The 25974-nt window shown below is 43.7% G+C and overlaps 1 protein-coding gene across 2 annotated transcripts in view; it reads right to left on the reverse strand.

Moving 5' to 3' along the window:
* The window catches only part of HLCS (holocarboxylase synthetase), a 344996-nt gene extending 338084 nt beyond the window's left edge, over window positions 1-6912 (reverse strand). The window contains exon 1 of one of the 2 annotated variants that reach the window (XM_049874829.1): window positions 6803-6912. The gene's annotated coding sequence lies outside the window, so the exon portion shown is untranslated. Of the gene's footprint in view, window positions 1-2731; window positions 2864-6802 lie in introns of those variants that run through there. The other variant, XM_049874828.1, reaches the window with a different exon arrangement.
* Between the last annotated feature and the right edge of the window lie 19062 nt (window positions 6913-25974).

Raw genomic sequence — 25974 nt, forward strand, 5'->3', positions numbered from 1 at the left:
CCTGGAAAAAAAGACCTGGCAATTCTACTTCTGAAAAGTCAGCCACTGAAACCCTATGGAGCTCGGTCCTACTCAGACACACATGCAGTCACCATGAGGAAGAATCAACTTGACAGAAACTGTTAAACAGTATACTGTTTTGGTTTTTAGCTTTTTAAAACCTATTATTCAATAAGTAGACTTCTGAGCCTTGCTTTTTTCCTACTTGATAATGTTTCTAAGATTCACACATATAGTTACATATTAAAAAAAAAAACAAACCAAACCCAGTGCCGTGGAGTCGATCCCGATTCATAGCAACCCCACAGGACAGAGTAGAACTGCCCCATAGAGTTTCCCAGGAGCGCCAGATGCACCTTATTCATTTTCATTGCTATGTAATATTCTACAGTATGGCTGTACCATAATTTGTCCGTTCTCCTGCTGATGGACCTTGGTTTATTTCCAATTTGTTTGCTGTGACAAACAAGGCTGTTTTGAAATCCATTTACTGGTCTCCTGGAGCCCACAGTCAAGAGTTTTTCTGCCTGTGTAACTAGAAGAGGAATTACTGGGTTGGTCACAGGGCAAGCAAATGCTCAGTTTAACAAGATAGTGCCAAACTGCTGTCCACAGTAGTTACAGTACCCCAGCTGACACTCCCATTGCCAGCGAGTGGCTTTTATTTATGTTCAACTCATTAAGTCAAACACTTTTTCAGATTTTAAATTTATACTGATTTTTCACAACTGCCTTGGAGAATTCTGAGCTCCTCAAACACAAAGCCTCACATTGTGGCTCTTAATGAGGAAAATCCTCTAGAGCCCTGAGCCAAATAATTACAGATCATTTGTTGTGCAATGTCTTAAATTAGGCCATGGTGACTTGGATTAGACCCGCAAGTGCTAAAGCTATGACAAAGGTGTTACTAAAAAGTCGGATGTAAGCTTGGTATGGGGAGTTTTCCTAGTAATATGAGAGTCCTTTGCACAATGGTGGAAACCCTGATGGCATAGTGGTTAAGTGCTACAGCCGCTAACCAAGAGGTTGGCATTTCGAATCCACCAGGCGCTCCTTGGAAACTATGGGACAGTTCTACTCTGTCCTATAGGATCACTATGAGTCAGAATCGACTCGACGGCAGTGGGTTTGTTTTGGGTTTTGCATAATAGCTTGAGCAGCTGCTTTCAAAATATATTGCTATTTGTAGCTCTATGCTCTCATTTCCCATGTTACATACACCTGTCTGTTTAAATCAGCCACTCTTGGCATTGTGAATTAGATTCTTTTCTCAAAGGCCATAAAAACATTTATACTCTTTGACTTGGCATTCATAATTCTGGGCATTTATCCTAAAAAAAATGCCACACAAAAGAGAAAAGAAATGATATTTGCAAAGATGTTAACAGCAACATTGTTTTTGAATAAAAAAAAATATATATATAGTGATTTTTAAATGGAAAATTTTTAAATGTTCAACAATAGGGAACATCTACCACATCACAGGTTGCTGTCGAGCCAGTTCTGACTCATGGTGGCCCCATGTGTGCAGGGTAGAACTATGCTCCACAGGGCTTTCAAGGCTGTGACCTTATGAAAGCAGATTGCCAGGCCTTTCTTCCGAGGTGCTTCTGGGTGGGTTCAAACTACCAACCTTTAGGTAAGTAGTTGAGTACTTAACCATTTGTACCACTAAAAGTACCACAGCTATGGGGAATTAAGCAAATTGTGGCATATTCACTCAGTGGTACAAGGTGTGTAACACAGACTTTTTTTCCCCTGAGCCATCTCAGATTAAGTTGCAGAAATCATGTCTCCTTGCCCTTAAGTACTTCAGGGAATAATATTTCCTAAAAAAAGAAGGATATTCTCCTACGAAACTACATTGCAATGATCAGCTTCAGGAATTTTAACATTGATTTAACAGTCCATATTCACATTTTGCCAATTATCCCAATAATATCCTTTATAGTGATATTATTTTTCCCAATCCTGGAAACACATTTCATTTAACAGTCATGTCTCTTTAACCTTCTTGAATTTGGAACAGCTCCTTAGTGTGTCTTTGTGTTTCATGACCTTGACATTGTTTAAGTCAGGCCTATTATTTTGTAGACTGTCCCTCAATTTGAATGTGTCTGGTGTTTCCACATGATCCAATTCAAGTTATGCATTTTTGGCAGGGAAAGTTCATAATGGATTCTGTGTCCTTCTCAAGAGGCACATTGTCTTAGCTATCTAGTGCTGCTGTAACAGAAAACCCTGGTGGCATAGTGGTTAAGAGCTGCTATAACATAAATACCACAAGTGGGTGGCTTTAACAAACAGAAATTTATTTTCTCATAGTTTACCCAAAAAAAACTATTGCCGTCGAGTCGATTCTAACTCATAGCGACCCTATAGGACACAGCAGAACTGCCCCATAGGGTTTCCAAGGAGCAGCTGGTGGATTGGAACTGTTGGCCTTTTGGTTAGCAGTCTGAGTTCTTAACCACTGTGCAACCAGGGCTCCCTCTCACAGTTTAGGAGGCTAGAAGTCCAAATTCAGGACTCTAGGGGAAGGCTTTCTCTCTCTGTCAGCTCTGGGGGAAGGTCTCTTCAGCTTCTGCTTCCCGGTTCCTTGGAGATCTCCGTGTGTCTTGGCATCTGTCTTACCCTATCTCTGCTCACTCGCTTGCTTCTTTAATCTCTTTCATATCTCAAAAAAGGAGCCCTGAAGAGATAGAAAGGGCCACATGAACTAGAGACTTACATCATCCTGATACCAGAAGAAATAGATGGTGCCCGGCCACAACCAATGACTGCCCTGACAGGGAGCACAACAGAGAACCCCTGAGGGAGCAGGAGAACAGTGGGATGCAGACCCCAAATTCTCATAAAAAGACCAGACTTAATGGTCTGACGGAGACTAGAAGAATTCCGGCGGTCATGGTCCTCAAACCTTCTGTTGGTCCAGGACAGGAACCGTTCCCGAAGACAACTCATCAGACATGGATTGGACTGGACAATGGATTGGAGAGAGATGCTGATGAGGAGTGAGCTACTTGTATCAGGTGGACACTTGAGACTGTGTTGGCATCTCCTGTCTAGAGGGGAGATGGGAAGGTAGAGAGGGTTAGAAACTGGCAAAACGGTTACGAAAGGAGAGACTGGAAGGAGGGAGTGGCCTGACTCATTAGGGGGAGAGTAAATGGGAGTATGTAGTAAGGTATAAATAAGTTTATATGTGAGAGACTGACTTGATTTGTAAACTATCACTTAAAGCACAATAAAAATTATTTAAAAAAAAAAAAAAAGGAGCCCTGGTGGCACAGTGGTTAAGTACTCAGCTGCTACCGAAAGATCAGCAGTTCAAACTCACCAATTGCTCCTCAGGAGAAAGATGTGGTAGTCTGCTTCCATAGAGATTACAGCCTTGGAAAACCCTATGGGGCAAATCTCATTTGTCCTGTAGGGTCACCATGAGTCAGACTCCCAGCAATGGATTTTGCTTTTATATGTAAAGAGAGATTGACTCAAGACACACCCTACACTAACCCTGTCTTCTTAACATACAAAGACAAACCACTCCCAAATGGGATTATAACCAACCACAGGCACAGAGGTTAGGATTTATGACACATATTTTGGGGGGCACAATTCAATGTTTAACACACGTTGCCAATTGGTCCTTTATTGGTGATGTTAACTTCAAACACCAGATTTCTTAATTATAAAGGCTCCTTTTTTAACCTTTGTAATTAATAATCTGTGGGATGACACTTTGTGTAATATATTATTGCCCAACAAGGTGTCACCAGTGGTTTTGTTGTTATTGTTGTTAATTTGTCATCAAGTCAATTTCGACTCAAGGCAACCCCACTGTGCAGAGTAGAACTGCTCTATAGGGTTTTCAGGGCTGTGACCTTTCAAAAGCTGATTGCCAGGCCTGTCTCCTGAGGTACCTCTGGTGGTTTCAAACTGCCTTTGAGTAGTTTCAAGTGCTTAATCATTTGTGCCACCAGGGACCCCAATGGTTTAAAAAAATCCATTAAATGATTCCTGCCTGAATCAATTATCACTATGATAGTTGCAAAATGGCTACTTTTTCTAACTCTGTTGTTCCTTCAGCATTTATTAGTTGGTATTCTACTACGGGAGTCCCTCGGTGGTACAAATGGTTAAGTGTTCAACTACTGTAAACACCATCTGTCAGTTTGTCGTACTGTGGTGGCTTTTGTATTGCTGTGATGCTGGAAGCTATGCCACTGGTATTTCGAATACCAGCAGGGTCATCTATGGTGGACAGGTTTCAGCAGGGCTCCTAGACTAAGTCAGACCAGGAAGGAAGGCCTAGCAATACACTTCCAAAAATTAGCCAGTGAAAACCTTATGGATCACAACAGAATACTTTCCAATGTAGTGCTGGAAGATGAGCCCCCTGGGTTGGAAGGCAACAATAGACTCAAGCATGGCAGTGATCAGCAGGATGGTGCAGGACCAAGCAGCATTTCCTTCTGTTGTACAGGGGGTCACCATGAGGATTCAACTTGACAGCAACTAACAATGACAACATTCTACTATAAAGAAGAGCTGTCCCTTCAACCTCTACTTATATATTTGCTTGTAAGTTATTTGCTTTTTGTAGCATTCTGGACTCATGGACTCTTTGTTATTCAATGTCATAATTCATTACTGTCATTATTCATTTGGATGCTCAAATTGTTCCCATTTGGCCACTGGAAGCCCCGTGGAGCTGGCCCCTGTGTCCCTCTGACATCTCCCCTTCATTCTTTGATCACCTCCTTGCTCTCTGGTACAAGCTGTTCCTGACTCATCTTGTACTCTCCCTGCCCCTCCTTGAATGAGGTAATTTTCCGAGGAGCTCTGGCTCCTTTCAATGGAGAATTGTATTTAGAAACCAAGATATGGGTACGAGGAATGCTCATTGCTATTGGGTGGCCCTGCTTTCAAACTTTCAGCAGACAGATCTACAAAATAGATTGTTAAAACAAATCAAAATGAATAGCCTCTCACTCCTATCCAGAGGCCTCTTCCTGCGGTCGTCCCCTCCATATTTCTCTTACAGCAAGAATCCTGACTCCCAACAATATCAGCATATTTACTAATTTCTTTTATCTCCCAATGCAGAGAAAATAGTTTCAGAATTGCTACAGCAGCTCACTACCAACTAAGTTCAAAACCCCTTTGTATTTCTGTTTCCTTGTTTATACACAAAAGCTGTATAGTCAAAGAACTGGTTATTTGGGTTTGCTTTTCCTTGTGGTTAATTTACTACACAGTTTAGTTCATTTATTCACTTGCTTCTGTATTTTTTTTTCTGTTTGTATTCAATTTTAAATTTCTTTTCCCAACTTTATTGATTTAATTTTATTTTTTAAATATATTAAAACATTCACGTATTTCTAAAAGTCAAAACCACAATAAAAAGGTATGCTGAAAGAAATTTTACTTCTCCTGTAACTTTCACCCCACTCCCACCCACCCACTGTAAGTAACCATTTTATTAGTTTCTAGTTTATTCTTCCTGAGTTTGTTTTTACAAAAATAAGCACATTGTTTTATATTTTACTATAATATATGTAATATTTCCTAGAAAATCAGATCACAGAGGTTTTTGTTTTTGTTTTTTACAGCTGTGTTGTACTCCACCGTGGGGATGTAACAGTTTATTCAACCAATTGCTTATGTATTGGCATTGAGGTTGTTTCCAACATTTTTGCCATTGCAAACAATGCGGCACTGAGTAACCTTGTACATGTTTTTTTCGTATTGCTGCGTTTCTTCAAGGGAAATGCCTAGGTCTGGAATTGCTGGGTGAAAGGGTAAACACGAGTGGAGTTTTGTTAGATATCTCAAATTCCCTGCCATAGGCGTTGTACCATTTTGCATTCCCACCAGGAATCTAAGATAGTATCTGTTTCCCTACAGCCTGTGCTATTGCTTTTGACTTTGGCTAGAAGTGATACCTGAGTAAGGTGCGTTTCTCTCATTGTGAGAAAAATTGAACATATTCCTATTTGTTTAGGGGCCACTTTTTTTTTTTTTTTGGTGGGGGTTGTTCCTTTTTCTTTTTCCAGATTGTCAGTTGATATCTTTTGCCTATATTTAAATTGGACTTTTAGTCTTTGTTTTCCTCAATTTTTAAGCGTTATATATGTTGCAAATATTTTCTCCCAGTATGTCATCTGTCTTTTATGTTCTCTATGGCTGGGGGCGATAGGAGTCGGAATGGCAACAGGTTTTTTTTTTGTTTGTTGTTTGTTTTTATGCTTGGGGGCTTCTTTCTATCTTTGCTATGCTGCAGTTTGTTTTTCAACGTAGTCAAATGCATCATTTTTTTTTTCTTACACAGGAACCAGGTTACAGAGGAATTCACCCTTGTTTCCCTTCAGTAATTGCGGCGGTGGGCCAGTCCCGTTCTTTACCGTTCCCCTAGGAGTCTGGACCCTGCAAAGAGCCAGCCTGCAGGGACCCTTGGCTTGAATTACCGTCCCGAGCCGCTAAACCGGGCCGCGCGTGCGCACTGACACAGCCGACCCCACCGGGGGAAAGCGCAAAGGTTCGCGAGCTAAGCAGCGCGGCGCGGGGTTCGGAGGTCCCCTTAGCAGCCCTCCCGGAAACCCCGCCCCTCACACTGCCTGGAGCGAGCTTCCGGCCTTTCCCTGTGCAGCCCCCCGGCCGGGACTAAGCGCTCGGCCTTCCCGGCGGGGGCGCCCGGCTTGTCCGTACGGGCCGCTCCGGCACCCGCTCTCCCGACCCCGAGCCCCTGCCCCTCGGCGGCCCCCCGACCTCCGCCCCGACCCGCGGCGTACCCACGTACTTGTGTGGCCGAAGCCGGCGGCTCCTCGCCGGGCGGCTGCTCGCCTGTTCCCTCCGCACACTGCACCCCCTCCCGGCCGGGGCTGACCACGCGGCGCGGGCCGGGTGCCGGCCCGGAAAGGCTTGTAAATATGGTAAATACTGCGCAGGAGCGAGCGGCCCGGCCTCGCCTTACATTAAGACGTTGGACCACACTGTTAGGGGAGTCGATTGGTTTTTCCGAAAGCCAGCCGTTTGTTGTTACTCTCATCTACCGGATTTTTAGAAAAACCAAACCAGTTACAGTCCAGTCACTTCCCACTCACCGCCACCCTATGTGTTTCAGAGTAGAACTGCTCCATAGGGCTTGGCTCTAACCTCTCATAAGCAGACCTTTTCTTCCGAAATGTCACTGGATGGGTTCAAACTGTCAACCTTTTAGTAGTTCAGTGCTTAACAATTTTCACCATATAGACCTTTCTTTTTTATCCTCCTGCATGCAGCCTTGCAGCTCCAGGGCTTCCCTAGCTCTCCCTCCAGTCTCACCTCTTATTCCAGCCTTACAGACCGTACCTCACAATGTTCCGTAAAAGTAAGGGACTTCCACTTTCCCTCCGTGGTCGTCCTCCTTAAAACCCATGTTGTTGTGTGCTGTGGAGTTCAGTCCTACTCTTAACGACCCTATAAACCTATAACCTGTTGCCATGGAGTCAATTCCAGTTCATAGCGACCCTCTAGGACAGTAGAACTGCTCCATAGGGTAGCATAAGGCTGTAATCTTTATGGCCACATCTTTTTCTCCCGTTGAGCTGCTGGTGGGTTCAAACTGCCAACCTGTCAGTTAGCAGCCAAGCACTTAACCATTGCACCACCAGGGCTCCTTCTAAAACCCGTAACCCCCATCTAATCATGAGAAAAGGTCAGACAAATCCTAGTAGAAGGAGATTTTGCAAAATACTTAACCAGTACTCAAAACTGTCAAAATCATCAAACACAAGAAAAATTGAGGAACTGTCACAGCCAAGAGGAGCCTAAGGAGTTGTACTTGTTAGCTGCCATCCAGTTCCCCTCAACTCATGGCAACTCCGTGCACAACAGGATCTGATCATTGTGATTTATAGGGTTTTCAATGGGTGGTTTTTCAAAAGTAAATCACCAGGACTCTTCCTGAGCCTGAGGAGCCGTGATGATTAAATGTAACGTGGTATCTTGGATGGGATTCTGGAACAGATGAAGGACATTAGTTAACAACTAAGGAAATCTGAATAAAGCATGAACTTCAACCAAAAAAAAAAAAAAAAAGACAGTGGCCACCTAGTTGGTTCTGACACATGGCAACTCATGTGTTGCAGAATAGAGCTGTGCTCCATAGGGTTTTCATGGTGGCGACCTTTCAGAAGCCGATCACCAGGCTTTCCTCCTGAGATGCCTCTGGATGGGTTCGAACCACCTGCCCTTCGGTTAGTAGCCAAGTGCTTAACCGTTTGTGCCACCAAGGGACTCCTTATCAAACCCATTGCCACCAAGTGATTCCAATTCATGGCAAGTCCTGCACTCCGCAGGGTTTTCATGAGCCAGGATCCATTTGATGGCAGCAGGATTTAATCTTAGCTAAGTAGATCACCAGGTCTTCCGCAGTACCGCTGGGTGGATTGGAACAGCCTCGGTTGGTAGCCGAATACAAACCGTTTGCGCCACCCAGGGACTTCTAGTTAACAATAGTGTACCAGTGTTGTTAGTTGCCATCGAGTCGATTCCAACTCATGACTCATGGCGTCGCCATGTGTGCAAAGTAGAACTGCTCCATGGGGTTTTCGTGGCTGTGATCTTTCAGAAGCAGATCGTCTTCCCAGTAGTCTCTAGGTAGATTCACACTGCCAGCCTTTCAGCTAGTAGTTGAGTGCTTAACTGTTTGCACCACCCAGCGACTTCTCCACCCAGGGACTCCTAATGTACCAATATTGGCTCTTAATGGTAACAAATAGGTCGGCAGTTTGAATCCACCAGACACTCCTTGGAAATCCTAGTTTTGCTCTGTCCTATAGGGTGACTATGAATTGAAATTGACTCGGTGTCAATGGGTTTGGTGTCATTTGAGCGTAAGATGTTAGTAACAGGGAAATGGTGCAGAGTAAGAATTCTGTTCTCTCCTTGTAATTTTTGTGTACATCTAAAGCCATTCAAAAATAAAGTTTATTTTTTTAAAAAGGGGTCTTCCAATTTTCATGACCCACGTTCGTTAGAAGGCAGAGGGAGAATGTAAATATCCACTTTTTGTTATGTTTATGTCAGCATGCAGGTGGAGACAGCCTCTGACTATGCATTTTTATGCTGCTGAAAATGAAAACACTTTCTGTGTATATCTTTGCATGGAGCTGGGAGTAGAGTGGAGAAAATCAGGAGAGGAGAAAAAAAAAGCGGTATCCTAGGCAACTGGCTATGGAAATTCTAGAATGCTAAACCAAGGGGCTAGGAAATTATCAAGTGTTTTGAACCAGGATGCAGCATCAAGAAAGGTCATCTCCAGGCCCATAAAACAAAACAAGACTAAAGAGGCACGCCAGCCCTGGGGCGAGGACTAGAAGGCAGGAGGGGACTGGAAACCTGGTAATTGGGAACCCAAGTGTGAAAAGGGAGAGTGTTGACATGTCGTAGGGTTGTTAACCAATGTCATAAAACAATATGTGTTCTAACTGGTTTCATGAGAAACTAGTTGGTTCGGTAAACCTTCATCTGAAGTACAATAAGAAAGAGAGAGAGACAGACAGAGAGAGAGAATTTAAAAAAAAGGAAAAGTCATCTCAAGGCAGTGTGTAGTTTAGATCAGAGGGAGGAGAGACTCAAAAGGCTGAGGTGCTACCCAGCTGGGAGATTATGAGGGCTGGGACTATCTGTGACAGAGGCTGGAGATAGAGTTTTTCAAGAAAGATCTAAAAGAAATGACCAGCTGCACTTAACATATCAAGTGCTGCTTGAGATAAATGGGTCATAGTTGTAGAAGTGACTTTCGCCGTGTGAGTATATTTACTATAATTATTTCTGGCATATAAAATGTCACTAATAGCTGCTTATATTTTAGACCTTTATGGTGGTCTGGATTTGGAGTTTGCATTGATACCATAATGTATATTTTGGCTTCCCAAAAAATATACTAGCTAATTTGGTTTTTTTCTCTACTTTCTTATGTTTAGGTACATATTTTTAGAGTTTTTTCCTAGGGTTACAAATTCTAACAATGTTTTCTGTTCTGTTGAGTGAAGATTTTTGGCAATGTGTCCAACACTTGGGTGTTATATCCTTAAAGGGAGGGGGAATGCCCTTCCTCTGCCTCTCTGCGTCCTGCTACCTGCAACATGGACATGGTGACAAGCTACCTTGGATCATGCGGATGATGGCACCAGAGGAAGGTAGGAAGACAAGATAGAAGGAGCCTGGGCCCCACACAACCACCCAAGCAGCTCCTGACCACCTGCCTCCAGACTGTTATGTGATAAATAAACTTCCATCTTGTATAAGTCAGTTATTTAGTTCTCTTAAATGCAGCCAAACTTACGTCCCCACTAATACACAGAGATTGTTCTGTGTGCTGGAAATATAAGTACAATGCCAGTCTACTTCGGAAGATAAATACTTTAAAAAAGTAATGCAGACTATCGCCCTAAGACATCCTCTTAACTTGGAACTGAAGCCACTCCCAGAAGTCACCTTTCAGCCAAATAATAGGTTGACCTATAGAATAAACAATAACACCCATGAGGAATGTGCTTCTTAGGACAATCAACTGTATGAGACCAAACGGGCAACATTTTCCCAAAAGCAAAGATGAGAAGTCCAGGAGGGGCAGGGAAACTGGAGGCATGGAAATGGGGAAAGCAGGATGGAAATGGGGAGAGTGCTGACACATTGCAGGGACAGCGACCAATATCATGGAACAATTTGTGTATGAATTGTTGAATGGGAAACTAATTGTGCAAACTTTCACCTAAAACGCAATAAAATGTTTTTTTAAAAAAGTAATACAATTGATACATTCAAAAAGCATTTATTGACTGCCTACTATGTACCAGGCACTGTTCTCGGAGCATCCAGCCAAAAGTGAAGTAAGGCCACAGCCTGGAAATCAGGCAAGGCCACTTAACAGAAATGTGATGGAAGGCAGGTGTGCGATGGCTCAGGGCAAATGGTCCCAGAGGAGACTGGGACAAGGTGAAATGCCAAAGGCCCCTTTTTATGCAGGGCTGGCCATATGGAAGAGGGACAAGGCTTCCACCCCATGCAGATGGGACAAGAACAGGCTGTCAAGCTTAGGGGAGCTGTGAAGACTTCAAGCAGTGTGTATAGAGTTTCCTTCCCAGGAGCCAGGCTAGGCCCAGCTGGCATGTAGCTGGCTCACCATGGATCCCCAGGGTCTGGAGCCCTGGGGAGTGGTGGGCAGTTCCCTGGTGGAGGCGAGTGCATGACAGTGTCCATAGGAAAGAACAAAAGGAGCAAGCAGAGATACCAAGTCCATCAGATCAGAGGAGCAGGAGTGAAGTCCAGAGCAGGGGCAGGGCCAGAAGAAAAAGTGGATACATCAGAAATAACTATGGCCAAGGGTTGAGACGGTTCCTCATGGATTAATTAATTCTGTGTGTGGCCTTTATAGCCATGGTCTTGTAACTCCCACCCAGGTGATTGCATGATAGGGTAATTGCAGCCTACCAACGGGATTGGTCAGTTTTGTCTTAAAAGAGAGCCAATTCCAGAGCGAAGAGGAGAGCGCACCACTGCGAAAGGAGAGACCCGCAGCAGAAATCGGCAGCCAAGACCCACAGGAGACGGCGCAGTTCCTGGCCCATAGAGCGAGAAAGCTAAATGCACTTGAGCAGAGACTGAGGGCCAGGGAGAAGTCTATGCCTGACCCACGAATTTGAGACTTGCCAGCCTCCAAAACCTCAGGAGCGTTTTACTTTATATGGTCTGTGAGTTCAGTGAGACGTTGCAAGGAATTAGGGAACCCAAAGACAGAAGGGAGAGTAGCGAAGCGAGACAGAGTAGTTGATGTTATAGATGATGGAGTGGTACAGCAGCTTGGAGAAGTTAGGCTTCTGGGACATCTTTAACCTCTGCCTCATGGGAACCAGCTTTGTGCTGATCCTTATAAAAGAAATTATTCATTTACATGGCAACAAAGAAACAAGCTTGCTGGTAAACCTAGCTCATATTGTGGAGCTTTATGATAATCAATGAGTCATGTCCTAGGGAACAGGGATCTTTTCTTCCATGATCTTCCAATCTTCATGTGCACCTATAGGCAGTCCAAGCCAGACCTGGGGGGAGATTATCTCCCTGACCACAAACCTACTTTTGTCTGGGCAACACTGGACTCATGCCTGTTCTAAGCTCTCGGCCCCGACTGACCCAACTGACCTGAGCAGCAGAGACCATTCAGAAGAACGTTCGTTACAAACACATAAAGTCTATGTCCAATCTTTGGGACACCTCCTTGCTCATCATCATAGGGGATGGGAAGTGAGCTGGGCAAGTGTATTAGCTTCCTACCTAACCAACCAACCAACCTATTGCCATTGATCCCATGCGTTGAAGAGTAGACCTGAACTCCATAGGGTTTTCAAGGCTATGAGCTTTTGGAAGTAGATTGCCAAGCCTTTCTTCAGAGGCACCTGTGGGCGGGTTTGAACTGCCAACCTTTCTACTAGTAGATGAGCACTTCACCGTTTGCACCACCTAGGGACTCCTATTGATTCCCTAGGGCTGCTGTAACAAAGTACCACAACCTGGGTGGCTTAAACAAGAGAAATTTATTCTCTCACACTTCTGGAGGCTAGGAGACCAAACTCAAGGTGTCAGCAGGGCATTCTTACTATGATGGCTCCAGGGAGGGGTCCTTCCTTGTCTAGCTTCTGGTGGTTCCAGGTGTCCCTTGGCTAATGGCGACATAACTCCAATCTCTGCCTCTGTCTTCACACAGTATCTTCCCTCTATCTGTCTCTCTGTCTCTTCTTTTTTTATAAAGACATCAGTCATATTGAATTAGGGCCTAGCCTATTCCTGCATGACTGCTGCGATACACTCACTGGCTATTTAAACAGTATGAATTTATTTTTGTGGTTTTTACACACAGGTGGTTCAGTAATACTGATCCCTCTATAAATATCACATTTGTCCAAGCAGAGTCAGCACAAAACAGATGCGTTATTTACAGAGCGTTAGCACATGGAAAGTAGATAGCAAACAAATCGAAATCAATGTTCACTCTTAAATAACAGTTTCATGGTGAGAAATTGGTATCGCACTCTTACATTGCCAGGTTCTTTCTTTTCCCTCTTTCCCTGCAGCTCCTCTTCCAGGCTTTTATTGGCCTTACCATGGGCCTCTTGAGGCTTGGTCAACATCAGCCCACAGGCAGACCCTCTTAGTGAAGCCATCCTACTCTCAGAACGAGTGCCAAAAGGCCCAATTTTCCACTGCAAAGAGATTTCATACCTCACAACAGCATGTTAACTAATTACATCTTCAAAGACCATGTTTCCAAATAAGGTCATTATCTTAGCTATCTAGAGCTGCTATACCATAAATACCAGACGTGAATGGCTTCAACAAACAGAAATTTACTCTCTCACAGTCTAGGAAACTAGAGGTCTGAATTCAGGGCGCCAGCTCTAGGGGGAGGCTTTCTCTTTTTGTTGGCTCTGTAGGAAGATCCAAGTCCCCTTTCAGCATCTGTGGGCCCAGTGTTCCTTGGAGATCTCCATGTGTCATGGCATCAATCTTTCCCTGGGTCTAGGAGATTCTCAGCACAGGGACCCAGGTCCAAAGAACATACTCTGCTCCTGGCTCTTCTTTCTTGGTAATAGTGAGGCCCCTCCTCTCTGCTTGCTTCTCTCTCCTTGTATCTCTTGTAAGATAAAAGATGTTACTCAAGCAAGAAGCAGAGGCATTGCATACAGGGAAGGCAAATCAATATTCAGAGTAAAGGTGTTACTTGAGTAAGGGTAAGGGTGTGACTTGAGTAAGGCTGTGACTTGAGTCACACCTTTTCATAAGGGTGTGACTCAAGATGCACACCACAATAATCCTGCCTCATTAACATATACAGGTTTAGGATTTACAACACATAAAATGGAGGACAAATACACAATGTTGGGAGTCATGGCCTAGCCAAGTGAACACATGTCAATCCATGACAGTCACATTCACAGATACCCGGAGTTGGGGCTTTAACTTATCTTTTTGGGGAATGCAGTTCAATCCATAACAGTGAGTTTACCTGTCTTTAGTGGAAAGGTTAAAAAAAAAAAAAAATTACATTTCCAGGAGTCATAGATGCCTAGGATACTATTGCCTTTTTCTCCTGATTTTCTCCATTCTTCCCCCAGTTCTATGGAAATATAAATACAGAAAAATGTTTTCATTTTCAGCAGCATAAAAACTCAGAGAGACAGAGAAACAGGGAAGATCTGAATTCAACTTATCAGAGTAGAAGCAGAATTTAAGCATGACCCAGAACCTGAATGACGTTTATCTGATAATTATCAAAATGATTGATAAATCTTGCTGCTACCATCCATTTACCTTCCAAGAGCAGCCTGGCTGTGTAAAGTGAGATGGATTTAACAAGCCACAGAAGGTGCTCTGTCTTCTGTATAGCATTATAGCCAAGCCCCAGCCCCTGGAATGAGCCTGCCTGGGGTCATTCCCCAGCCCTTATTTTCTGGGTGACCTTGAAGTGGTGATTTAACTTCTCCATGCCTTGGTTTCCTCATCTGCAACACATGGATAATAATACTACCACCTTCATATGGTCATTGTGAGAACTGAGTGAATTAATGTACATAAACCTCAGTGCCTAGTGCATACCAAGAGCTCAATAAGTCTTAGCCAATATTATCATTATTGTTGTTAGGTGCCATTGAGATGGTTATGGCTCATAGCAACTGTCTTAGCCTGGCTTCTCTAGAGAAGCAAAGCCGGTGAAGCATATACATATAAATATATAGATTAATTTCAAGGAAATGGCTCACACAGTTGTGGAGGCTGGCAAGTACCAAATCTATGGAGACTTCTCCTGACTCACGTAGTTGCAGGGGCTGATGAACCCAACATCAGCAGGTCAGACGGTAGGCTTCTTTCTGGCTCACGTCCCAAGAACCAGGGATCAGAGTATGATGAGCCAGATGCAGGATTGAGAGAGGACGAACTTTGCCAGAACATCCATATATGTTAGATGCAGGCCACACCCCCAAAGAAACTCCCCTTTCAACGGACTGGCTGCTTACATCGGATTGCAAAATGGAGGATGATTACATAATATCCAAACCACTGAGAATCATGGCCTAGCCAAGTTGACACATAATCTTAACCATCAAAATCCATCCCTTGTCAACCTGGCACCTGTACACATCTCCTGAAACCATACATAATCTCTAAATAAAGACAGTTATAAAGTCTTACTTGTGTCTAACATGATACAACTAGCATGGATACAACCAAAAACACACTAGTCCCGTTTACATCTTATATTTTATAATAAGTCATGGAGTAAGGGAGGGAAGAAAACAAAGATATATGCCATACCCATTTTATTTTATGTATATGTGTATATAAAAAAACAAAGAAGAAATACTAAAAACAATTACAGTCCTCGTTTCTGTAACTGGTCATGTGGTTGAAGGCATTTAGAACTACCTTCTTCCACCACTCATTCTATATTCCCTTTGTACTCAGCATGTACCTCAGCTGGTCATGGTTCTTTGCCTGGTGGAGTGACCCAAACCTTCATTCCTGAAGGGTCTGGGACATTAATAGTCATGTTGGAATTGAGTTGCTGTAGTTTTCCACTGACTTTAATCGCAGGGCATGATAGCACTAAGAGACATCCTAAGGAATCTCTTGAATTCCAGACATACTCTTCTTTACCTCTATTACGTAACATCAATCCGATTTCCTCTTGGTAATCAGGATCAATCACACCAGCTAATATGAAACTCCCTTCTTTGCCTGTTGATCTGGAGGCATGACAAAGTGGCTGAGTAGCATTCATAACTTCCAGCTCAATGGAATCAATGTTGTGTCTTGCGTTGACAGCATTCTCCCTGTGGAACTAAGACCACTAGACCCACAGAGCATAGGGTCATGGGGACAGGAAGCAAAAATTTTGCACGTGGGTCACCAGGGGTAATAATAAGTAATGCCACTCCCATTTCCATCCCTTAATTCCTGGACCCATGAATCCTGGCTATGGGAGAAATAGCACCATATATTGGATGCTGGTTTAGAGTATACACAGCCTCCTGGAGAACATTGCCCCCCAACCCTGCAAGGTATTGCCACCTACCTGGTGCCATAATGGCGTCTTTAGAGGGCCATTCCATTGTTTTATTAAGCCACCTCCTTCAGGATGATGGGGAACATGGTAAGACTGATGAATTCCATGAGCATGGGCCCATTGCCACACCTCATTTACCGTGAAGTGAGCCCCTTGATCCAAAACAATGATGTGTGGGATATTATGAGGGTGAATAAGGTTTTCTGTAAATTCATGCATGGTAGTTTGGGCAGAGGCACTGCAGTCAGGGAAGGCACATCCAAATCCAGAGTAAGTGTCTATCCCAGTGAGAACAAAATGCTGCCCTTTCTATGACGGAAATCAACCTGCCACAAGGTTGCTGGCTCATCACCCCTAGGAATGGTGCTATATTGAGTAGTCAGTGTACTCAGTGTTCTCTGCTGCTGGCAGATTGCACTCAGCAGTGGCTGTAGCCAAGTCGGCCTTGGTGAGTGGAAGTCAGTGTGCTGAGCAAATGCATAATCTCCATCCCTGCCACCATGGCCACTTTGTTCATGAGCCCATTAGGGAATGATGGGAGTGGCTGGGGAAAGAGGGTGACTAGTGTCCACAGAACACATCATCCTATCCACTTAATTGTTAAAATCCTCCTCTGCCAAGGTCACCCTTCAGTGAACATTCACATGAGACACAAATATCTTCACTTCTTTGGCCCTTCCAGAGAGGTCTAGCCACATACCTCTTCCCCCATACCTCTTTGTCACCTATTTTCCAATCATGTTCTTTCAAAGCCCCTGACCATCCAGCCAAACCATTGGCCACAGCCCACAAATCAGTATACGATTGTACACCTGGCCATCTCTCCTTCTAAACAAAATGAACAGCCGGGTGCACTACTCAAAGTATTGCCCATTGGGAGAATTTCCCTTCACCACTGTCCTTCAGAGAGGTCCCAGAAAGGGGCTGAAGTGCTGCTGCTGTGCACTTTCGAGTGGTGCCTACATATCACACAGAACTATCTATAAACCAGGCATGAGTTTTCTTTTCCTGAGTCAATAGATTGTAAGGAACTCCCCATGAGGCCATAGGTGCAGAGTGGGAAAAGGAAGGTAACGTGACAGGAATGGAGACCATGGGCATTTGGGCCACTTCCTCATGCAACTTACTTGTGCCTTCAAGTCCTGCTGAAGCCCTATCTTGTATATACCACTTCCACTTAATAATGGAGTGCTGCTGTGCATGTCTGACTTTATGACTCTGTGGGTCAGACAACACCCAGTTCAAAATGAGCAGCTCAGGCCGCATGGTGACTTGATGGCCCATAGTTAAGTGTTCAGTTTCTACTAAGGCCCAGTTACAAGGCAAAAGCTGTTTCTCAAAAGGAGAGTCGTTATCTACAGAGGATGGCAGGGCTTTACTCCAAAATCCTAAGGATCTGTGCTGTGATTCACCAGTAGGGGACTGCCAAAGACTACAAAGAGCCTTTCTATCTGCCAGCGACACTTCAAACAACATTGGATCAGCCAGATCATATGGCCCAAATGGCAGAATGTCTTGCACAACTGCCTGAACCTATTGCAGAGCTTTCTCTTGTTCTGGGCTTCACTCAAAACAGGCAGCTTTTTGAGTCACTTGCTAAATAGGCCACAGTAGCACATCCAAATGGAGGATACATTGCCTCCAAATCCAGTGAGGCCCACCAGGAGTTGTGCCTCCTTTTTAGTTGTAGGAAGGGCCAAATAACTTATACTTCACTTAGAAGGAATATCTCAACATGCCCCACACGACTGGACTCCTAGAAATTTCACTGAGATGGAAGGTGCCTGAATCTTTGTCAGATTAATTTCTCACCCTCTGGCACAAAAATGTCTTACCAATAAGTCTAGAGTCATTGATACTTCTTCCTTACTATGTCCAATCAGCATAATGTCATCAATGTAATGGACCATTGTGACATTTTGTGGAAGGGAAAGGCAATCAAGCTTCCTGTGAACCAAAGACATACGGCTAGAGAGTTGATATACACTGAGGTAGGACAGTAAAGGTGTATTGCTGGACTTGCCAGCTGAACTCACATTGCTTCTGGTATACCTTCAAAACCAGAATCAAGAAAAAGCATTCGCCAGATCAGTGGCTGCATACCAGGTACCAGGAGCTGTATGAATTTGTTCAAGCAACGAAACCATATCTGGAACAACAGCTGCATTGGAGACACCACCTGGTTAAGTTTATGATCATCCACTGTCACTCTCCAAGATCCATCTGTTTTTATCACAGGCCAAGTAGCTGAGGTGAGTGGGCATGTAGTAGGAATCACCACCCCTGCATCCTTCAAGTCCCTCGACGGTGGCAGCAATCTCTGCAATCCTTCCAGAATGTGGTACTGTTTTTGGTTTACTATTTTCCTAGGTAGGGGCAGTTCTAATGGCTTCCATTTTGTTTTTCCTTCCATAATACCCTACTCCACTTGTCAGGGATCCGATGTGGGGGTTCTGCCAGTTGCTGAGTATGTTATGTCTATTCCAATTATGCATTCTGGAACTGGGGAAATCACTACAGGATGGGTTCAGAGACCCATTGGACCCACTGTGAGATGGATCCGAGCTAAGACTCCATTGATAACCTTACCTCCATATGCCCCCACTCTGACTGGTGGGGTACGGTGACATTTTGGGTCTCCTGGAATTAGTCAGTTTAGAGACAGTATCCAGCAATCCCTGAAAAGTCTGATTATTTCCCTTTCCCCAATGAACAATCACTCTCATGAAAGGCCATAGATCCCTTTGCAGAACGCAGGGAAAAAGATCAACAGTGTAAATTTTTGGCAGTGCAGGGGGTCCCTTCCTCAAGGGGACCTAGCCTCCCCTTCATTCAAGGGGTTGTGGGTCTGTAACTGGCTCAAATCTGGAAATTGTATAAGGGGCCGTGACTCTCTATTCTGGCTATTTAAGTTAGACTGCTGTTCACTTGATCTAGAATTATTCCACTTGTACAGATCAAATAATCATTTAGTAGATTTCCATTATATTTTACTCCTAGGGACACCATGACTAAGTAGCCAATGCCATAAGTCCACACAAGTCAGACAATTTTTATTACTGCTTTGAGTCTGCTGTCCAGTACATTAACCACGCCCACCTTGTCTTTGTCGATTAAGTGTTGCCATTTGGCCCCTACCATCACAGGGTTCAATCAGTCCCATTGTCATTAGGTAACTTACTTCAGTTAGGGCAGTTCCCACTGTCAAATCTGACTTACATGCAATAGAAATCACAGCAGCCTTCAAGAATGCTGGGGCTCCCTTCATAAATTTGTTCCTCACAGTTGTAGTAAAAGGCTTGTCCTCTGGGCATTCCATGGGTGGGGTCTTGTGTCCAACCTGATAACATACATGCACTTGTGTCCACTCTAACATGCCAATTTCCCTAAGCCTTTGGATACCTCCTTCTTCAGTACACCAAGGCAGGTCTGGCATTTCAAGTTGATTTAGTGCAGGTCACGGCTTAATCTATGTTTCAGTGAACCAAGCAAATAAAATATTAGATCCTTTTCTGACCTCTTAAACTGAAACATTGCATGAAGAATCTGTGCTTGGTGGGCCCATATCAATAAACTCAGACTGATTCAATTTCATGTTCCTTGCACCGTTACTCCAAACCCTTAATAGCCATTCCCACACATATTCTCCAGGTTTCTGCTTGTACATATTAGAAAAATCAAGCACATTTTTTGGAGTGTAGCATACCTCTTCCTAAGTCACACTTTGTACTTCACCTCTTGGGGCTCGCTGGAACTTAAGTCTAGTTATAGGTCTAGAAGCAAAAATGGGTGTTGGATAGGTCCTGGGGACTTTTTGCAATGTCATGTCCCAAGTGCTGCCCCAGGCGGTATCTCAGACAAAGACTCTTCAGGCACAGCTGGGTTAATCTCTTCAGATGGGAGTAAGAGGGCTGGTTTGTTGACAGGAGTGATTCAATGGAATTTAGGGGTTAGATGTCCCCAGCTTCTTGATTATTTGTCTGTATGTCCCCATCCCAAGTTTCAGGATCCCATTTCTTCCCAATCAATGCCCTCACTTTAACTTCAGACAACACTCAAGGTTGAGAATTCAATTGAAGTTGTAATTTAGCCACTCTTATAAGACTCTAGATTTTGGTTTTTGGGAATATCAGCTCTGTTACTACAAGAAATAAGGCCTTGTATGCAGTGTTTGAGCTGTGACTGAAGCTTTGAGCTCATGCCTTCTTTCACCACTTTGTCTCGTGCAAGTAGGACCAAGCAACCAGCTTCCTTATACGTCTTGCTCTGACGAAATTGCAGAGAAGTGTCAAACGTGATCACCCAGAGCCTTGTCTCTCACAAATATTTTATCGAAATATTTGGTGGTGATATTTTGTGCATTAATATTGCCACCTTATACCATGGATTAGCAGTGCCTTCTTTACTGCTGGAGGCAGAGTCATCAGTGCCTTTAAGACTAGTGAGACATGAGAAACAATTCAGAAAACTCACCCTTCCAATTTTATTCCTCTAGAACCACTTTTAGTACCAGATGTCCTAGGGTGCGTTCTCTAGAGGAGCAAAACCAGTAAAGTGTATATAAATAAATACGTACAGAGAAATTTATTTCAAGGAATTGGTTCACATGGTTGTGGAGGCTGGCAAGTCCCAAATCTGTGGGTCAGGCATCAGGCTGGAGGCTTCTCTTGATTCACATGGTTGCAGGGCTGATGAACCCAAAATAAGCAAGTCAGACAGCAGGCTGCTAGCTCACATCCCAAGAACCAGAGGTTGGAGGATGATGAGCCAGATGCAGGACCAAGAGAGGGCAAGCTTTGCCAGAACATCCATATATGTTGGGTGCAGACCACACCCCCAAAGAAACTCCCCTTTCAACTGATTATCTGCACACATCAGACCACAAAGAGGAGGATGATTACATAATATCTTCCAATGCACTGAGAATCATAGGCTAGCCAAGTTGACACATAATATTAACCATCACAGTGACCCTATATACAGCAGAATGAAACACTACCTGGTCCTGCACCATCCTCACAATCCTTGCCATGTTTAAGCCCATTGTTGCATTATTGTTATTTCATTAGCTACTGTCTTAGTTTCCTAGTGCTGCTGTAATACAGTACCACGAGTGGGTGCATTTAAGGAACAGAGATTTGTTTTCTCACAGTTTTGGTGGCTAAAATTCAAAATCAGGGTTTTGACCATGTCAGTTTCTTCCTTATAGGTTGTTTCAGGCATTCCCTGGTTCCTTGGGTTGTAGATGATCCTCACGTGATGTCTGGTCTGTTTTCTCCCATGGGTGCCTATGTTCCTATGTCTATACTGCTCTTAATGTAACTCAGAAGTGATTAGATTTGAGATCTACCATACATTGGCATGATCTCAACTGATTGATTATATTAAAATAAATTAGATTGCATTATGGAATGTGATTACATTACATTACATATAAGGTCATTACAGTACATTACCCTATCCACTGGTATAAGGGTTAGGATTCCAGCATATATTTTGGGGGGAGGGCACAATTCAATCCACAACAGCTTTATTAGTACAGCAGGCAAGTCATTTCCTGAACTTCTACTACCACATCTGTAGAATGGGGAGGTGAGCCAGGGATGACATCAAAGTTCTCTTCTTGCTCTGGGTTCTGGGGTTTGGGCTTCTCTGATATTAGTTGGCCCATTTTTTTCCCCACACAGCAAGGTACACAAGCAGGCAATATGTAATTACTAGGAATTCTGTCTTTCTATAGATATAACTAGAAGAATGATGTCTGATTATAATGATAAACTCAGGGACCCATTTAGATTTTTTTTTATGGGTGATGTATTCTTTCATGTGGCTGCTGTAGCAAATGATCACAACCTGGATGGCTTAAAACAACAGAAATTTATTCTCTCAGAGTTCTGGAGGCCAGATGTCTGACAATAGTCTAACAATAGAAAATAGCACCTATGGCAGTTAGTGTTAAATTGCTGAATGATCTCTCACAGTTGGTGGTAGAAACTGCAATGGCCAATAGAAACTGCTCATTAGTGCCCCTCCTCTTCGAGCAGTGCCCATAATACAGAGGACCCCAGGCTGCAGAAAATTCAACTGCAACTTGCTTGGCCAGCTTCACCATTCGTTTCCAGCTCCATTGTTTGGCCGCAATCCGCATCGGAATTCCAGTTCCTTTGCTTAGCCTGCTCCGTGAAAACCCTGGCGCCTGTGTGTTACAATTAAGAATGTTGCAGACTAACTTGTATGAACTCCCTATTTGTAAACCCCTTAAAAATAACTTTTTTCCCCTTGTCCTCTGAAGCAGTCTTGGTGGCAACAGCCCCGATTGCTTCCTTCCTTGCTCAACGAAATAAAGGCACCTTTACACTCTCCTACCTCGGTCTCTCATTTATTAGTTGATACAAGTCACACTGAGCAAAACCTGGGGTTTCTACCCCATAACACCCAGGGCATGCACGCTCCCTCCTATGCCTTACTTACACTTCTTTATCTAAGTGCTGACAGGGTTGGTTCCTTCGGGAGACTCTGAGGGAGGATCTGTTCTATGCCTTTCTCTTAGCTTCTGCAATTCTTGATGTTCCATGGCTTATAGGTGTATCACTCCAGTCTCTGTATCCATCTTGACGTGGTCTCCTCTGTGTGTCTCTGTGTCTCAAATCTCCGTCTGCCTTTCTCTCATAAAGGCAGCTGTTATCAGATTTAGGGTCATCCGAATAATCCAGGATGAACTCATCTTAAAATTCTTAATTTTATCTGCAAAGGCCTTTTTTTCAAATAAGTTCCTGTTCATAGACTCCAGGAGTTAGGTCTTGGACATGTCTTTTAAGGGGGCCACTATTCAACCTGGAAACCCTGGTGGCATAGTGATTAAGAGCTACTGCTGCTAACCAAAAGGTCAGCAGTTCAAATCCACCAGGTGCTCCTTGGCAACCATATGGGGCAGCTCTACTCTGTTGTATTAGGGTCGCTATGAGTCGGAATTGGCTTGATGGCAATGGGTTTATTTTTCTTTTTTGGCTTTCTGTTCAATGTACTACAGATGGAATATCATCCTGTGTACTTTTGAGATAGCCTGAAATGAGAGCCTACTACTTACCATGTACCACAAGTGGATGAAGCATTCTGCTTTCTATAGCCTCGCATTTTGACTATTAAAGTACATAATTAAATTGGACAACTCTGAAGTATTCATTTTTATCCAAGGTTAAAAGTGATCATGTTTATACACTCCCCAATAGCTATTAGGTGTTAGTTACCTTAAAAAAAAAAAAAAAAACAAACCTGTTGCCATCAAGTCGATTCCAATTCATAGCCACCTTATAGGGCAGAGTAAAACTGCCCCATAGAGTTTCGAAGGAGCGGCTGGTGTATTTAAATTGCCAACTTTTTGGTTAGCAGCTGATCTCTTAACCACTGTGCCACCAGGACTCCATTAGCCACCTAGGGCTACCATAACAAATTACCACAAACTAGATAGCTTAAAACAACAGAAATTTATTCTTTCACAGTTCTGGAGAGCCTGGGAGTCTGAAATCAAAGTGTAATCAGGGCCATGCTCCCTGTGAAGGATTTAGGGGTAGGATCCTTCCTTGGCTTTTCCAGCTACCAGTGGCCCCTGGCAGTTCTTAGCTTGTAGCTGCATCGCTTCAATCCCTGATTCCATTGTCGTCACATGGCCTTATGTATCTGCATCTCTGTGTCAGTATTTTCATCTTCTTAAAAGGACATCTGTCACATGGATGGTAGAGCAGTGGTTAAGCGTTCAGCCACTAACAAAAAGGTCAGCAGTTCGAATCTACCAGCTGCTCCTTGGAAACCCTGTGGGGCAGTTCTACTCTGTCCTATAGAGTCTCTGTAAGTCTTAATCGACTCATTGGCAATGGGTTTCTTGCTTTTTCTAATTCAGTATGACCTTACCTTAACTTGATTACATTCGCAGAGACGTATTTCCAAATAAGGTTACATTCACAGGTTCTGGGCAGGGCTTCAAACCAGTTCGAATTGACTCAGTTATGGCCAATGAAGTGAAGTTGGAACAGACTAAAATTTGGGTGAAGCAGAACAATAACCGGAACGGAAAAAATGTGGCTCAAAGCCCCGGAATGGAGACTCGGAAGCGGTGTAGTGAGCCCTTTCAGGAGCTTGTTGTGGAAGACTGGATTATGGCCAGGATTGTGAAGTGCAACACACGTTCAAAGTGGCACAGTTGGTAGCCATCTTTGAGCAGGCCACCCTGTTTCCAACTCTGCTGGTCAACAGATTCGTTTGCCATGCAACGCTCATGCTCCTCTTGCTTTCTAAGAGGAAGATTAAGTTTCCAGCAGGGCTTCGACCCATAATTTTTCCCATTCCAGTTAATTCACATTTTAAAAATTCAGGTCTTTTCAGGTTTGGCTTCATCAGCCATGACTGAACTGGGCAGAACCAGTTTGAAGCCCTGTTTCTGAGTGGAAAAGAATTTTGGGGGACACTATTCAACCCAATACAGATGTCTACGATGTGTCAGGTGCTGTTCTAGGCACTGGGAAACAGCAGTAAATGAAAACAGACAAGATCTATGCCCTTGTGGAGCTAACATCCTAGTGGAAGAAAACAATAAATAAAATAAATAGGTAAAGAAATACAGTATGTTAAGTGTGATAGATAGCTGCCATTGAGTCAACTTCAATTCATGATGACCTTATATACAATGGAACAAAACGTTGCCTGGTGTTGCATCATCCTCCCGATCACCAGCATGTTCAAATCCATCACTGCAACTACTGTGTCAATCCATCTCACCAAGGGTCTCCCTTGCCCTCATTGGCCCTCTACTTCACCAAACATATAATGTCCTCCTCTAGTAATTGATCCTTTCTGACGACGTACCCAAAGCAAGCACGTCGGACCATGTTCTTTTGTGATAAATAATGTTTTCATTGGCTGATTTTCAGAAGATCACCAGGCTTTTCTTCCTAGACTGTCTTAGTCTGGAAACTCAGCAGAACCCTATCCACTGTGGGTCACCCTGCTGTTATTTGAAATACTGGCAGCATAGCTTTCAACATCACAGCAACAGGAAAGCCACCACAGTACAATTGACAGATGGGTGGTGGTAGATACTATGAGAAAAATAAAGTAGAAAAGGAGGACAGGGAAAGCCAAGGGGTATGTGTGTGTGAAGGAGACAAGCAGAGATGCTATTAAGAGGTGTTCGGGGAAGGCCCCATCTAGAAGGGACGTTTAAGTAAAGGCCTGGATATGAGGGTGGAACCGTGCAGGTATCCGGACGGAGAATGTTTCAGGTACAGGCTCTGAAAGGTGAATGTGCCTGGGGTATACCTGGTCCTGAAAGAGCCCAGAGTCCTAGGGGAATGAATGGCGGAGGGGAGAGCAGAAGATGGGACCAGAGGGTAAAGGGGGTGGGCTACAGATGGTGGGCCCTGTATCCATTGCTCTAGTCCTGGCTTTGACTCAGGGATTATGCAGAGATGGTTCCCAGCATTCAGGTGAAAGTCATCAAGTGGTTAGGCTACGGGTGCCTGAGTCACAGAGAGATGCTTGGTGACAAAGAAATTTTACCATTTCTCTTCTTTAACTCCTTGGATATAAATTTCACATTATTATTATTATTTTTAATCAAAAGCGAACTCCGGCCTTACAATAATAATTTAAAAATATATCTTATTCTCTTGGAACAAATATACTTTTTTTTTTGTGTGTGTGGGGGGGACCCTTGAAAAATCTTTCAGAAAATAACAGCATCAACAGCAGTACCAACTTGTAGCTTCTAAATCAGCTCCTGAGAGCTGCAGACTCCTTTGTGGAGAGAGGGGACAACAGGAAATACGGTTTGCCTAAACAGAAGAAAAGGAAATTATCATTTCCCTGCTTGT

The sequence above is a fragment of the Elephas maximus genome, chromosome 2, assembly GCF_024166365.1.
Source record: "Elephas maximus indicus isolate mEleMax1 chromosome 2, mEleMax1 primary haplotype, whole genome shotgun sequence".
Taxonomy (NCBI): Eukaryota; Metazoa; Chordata; class Mammalia; order Proboscidea; family Elephantidae; genus Elephas; species Elephas maximus.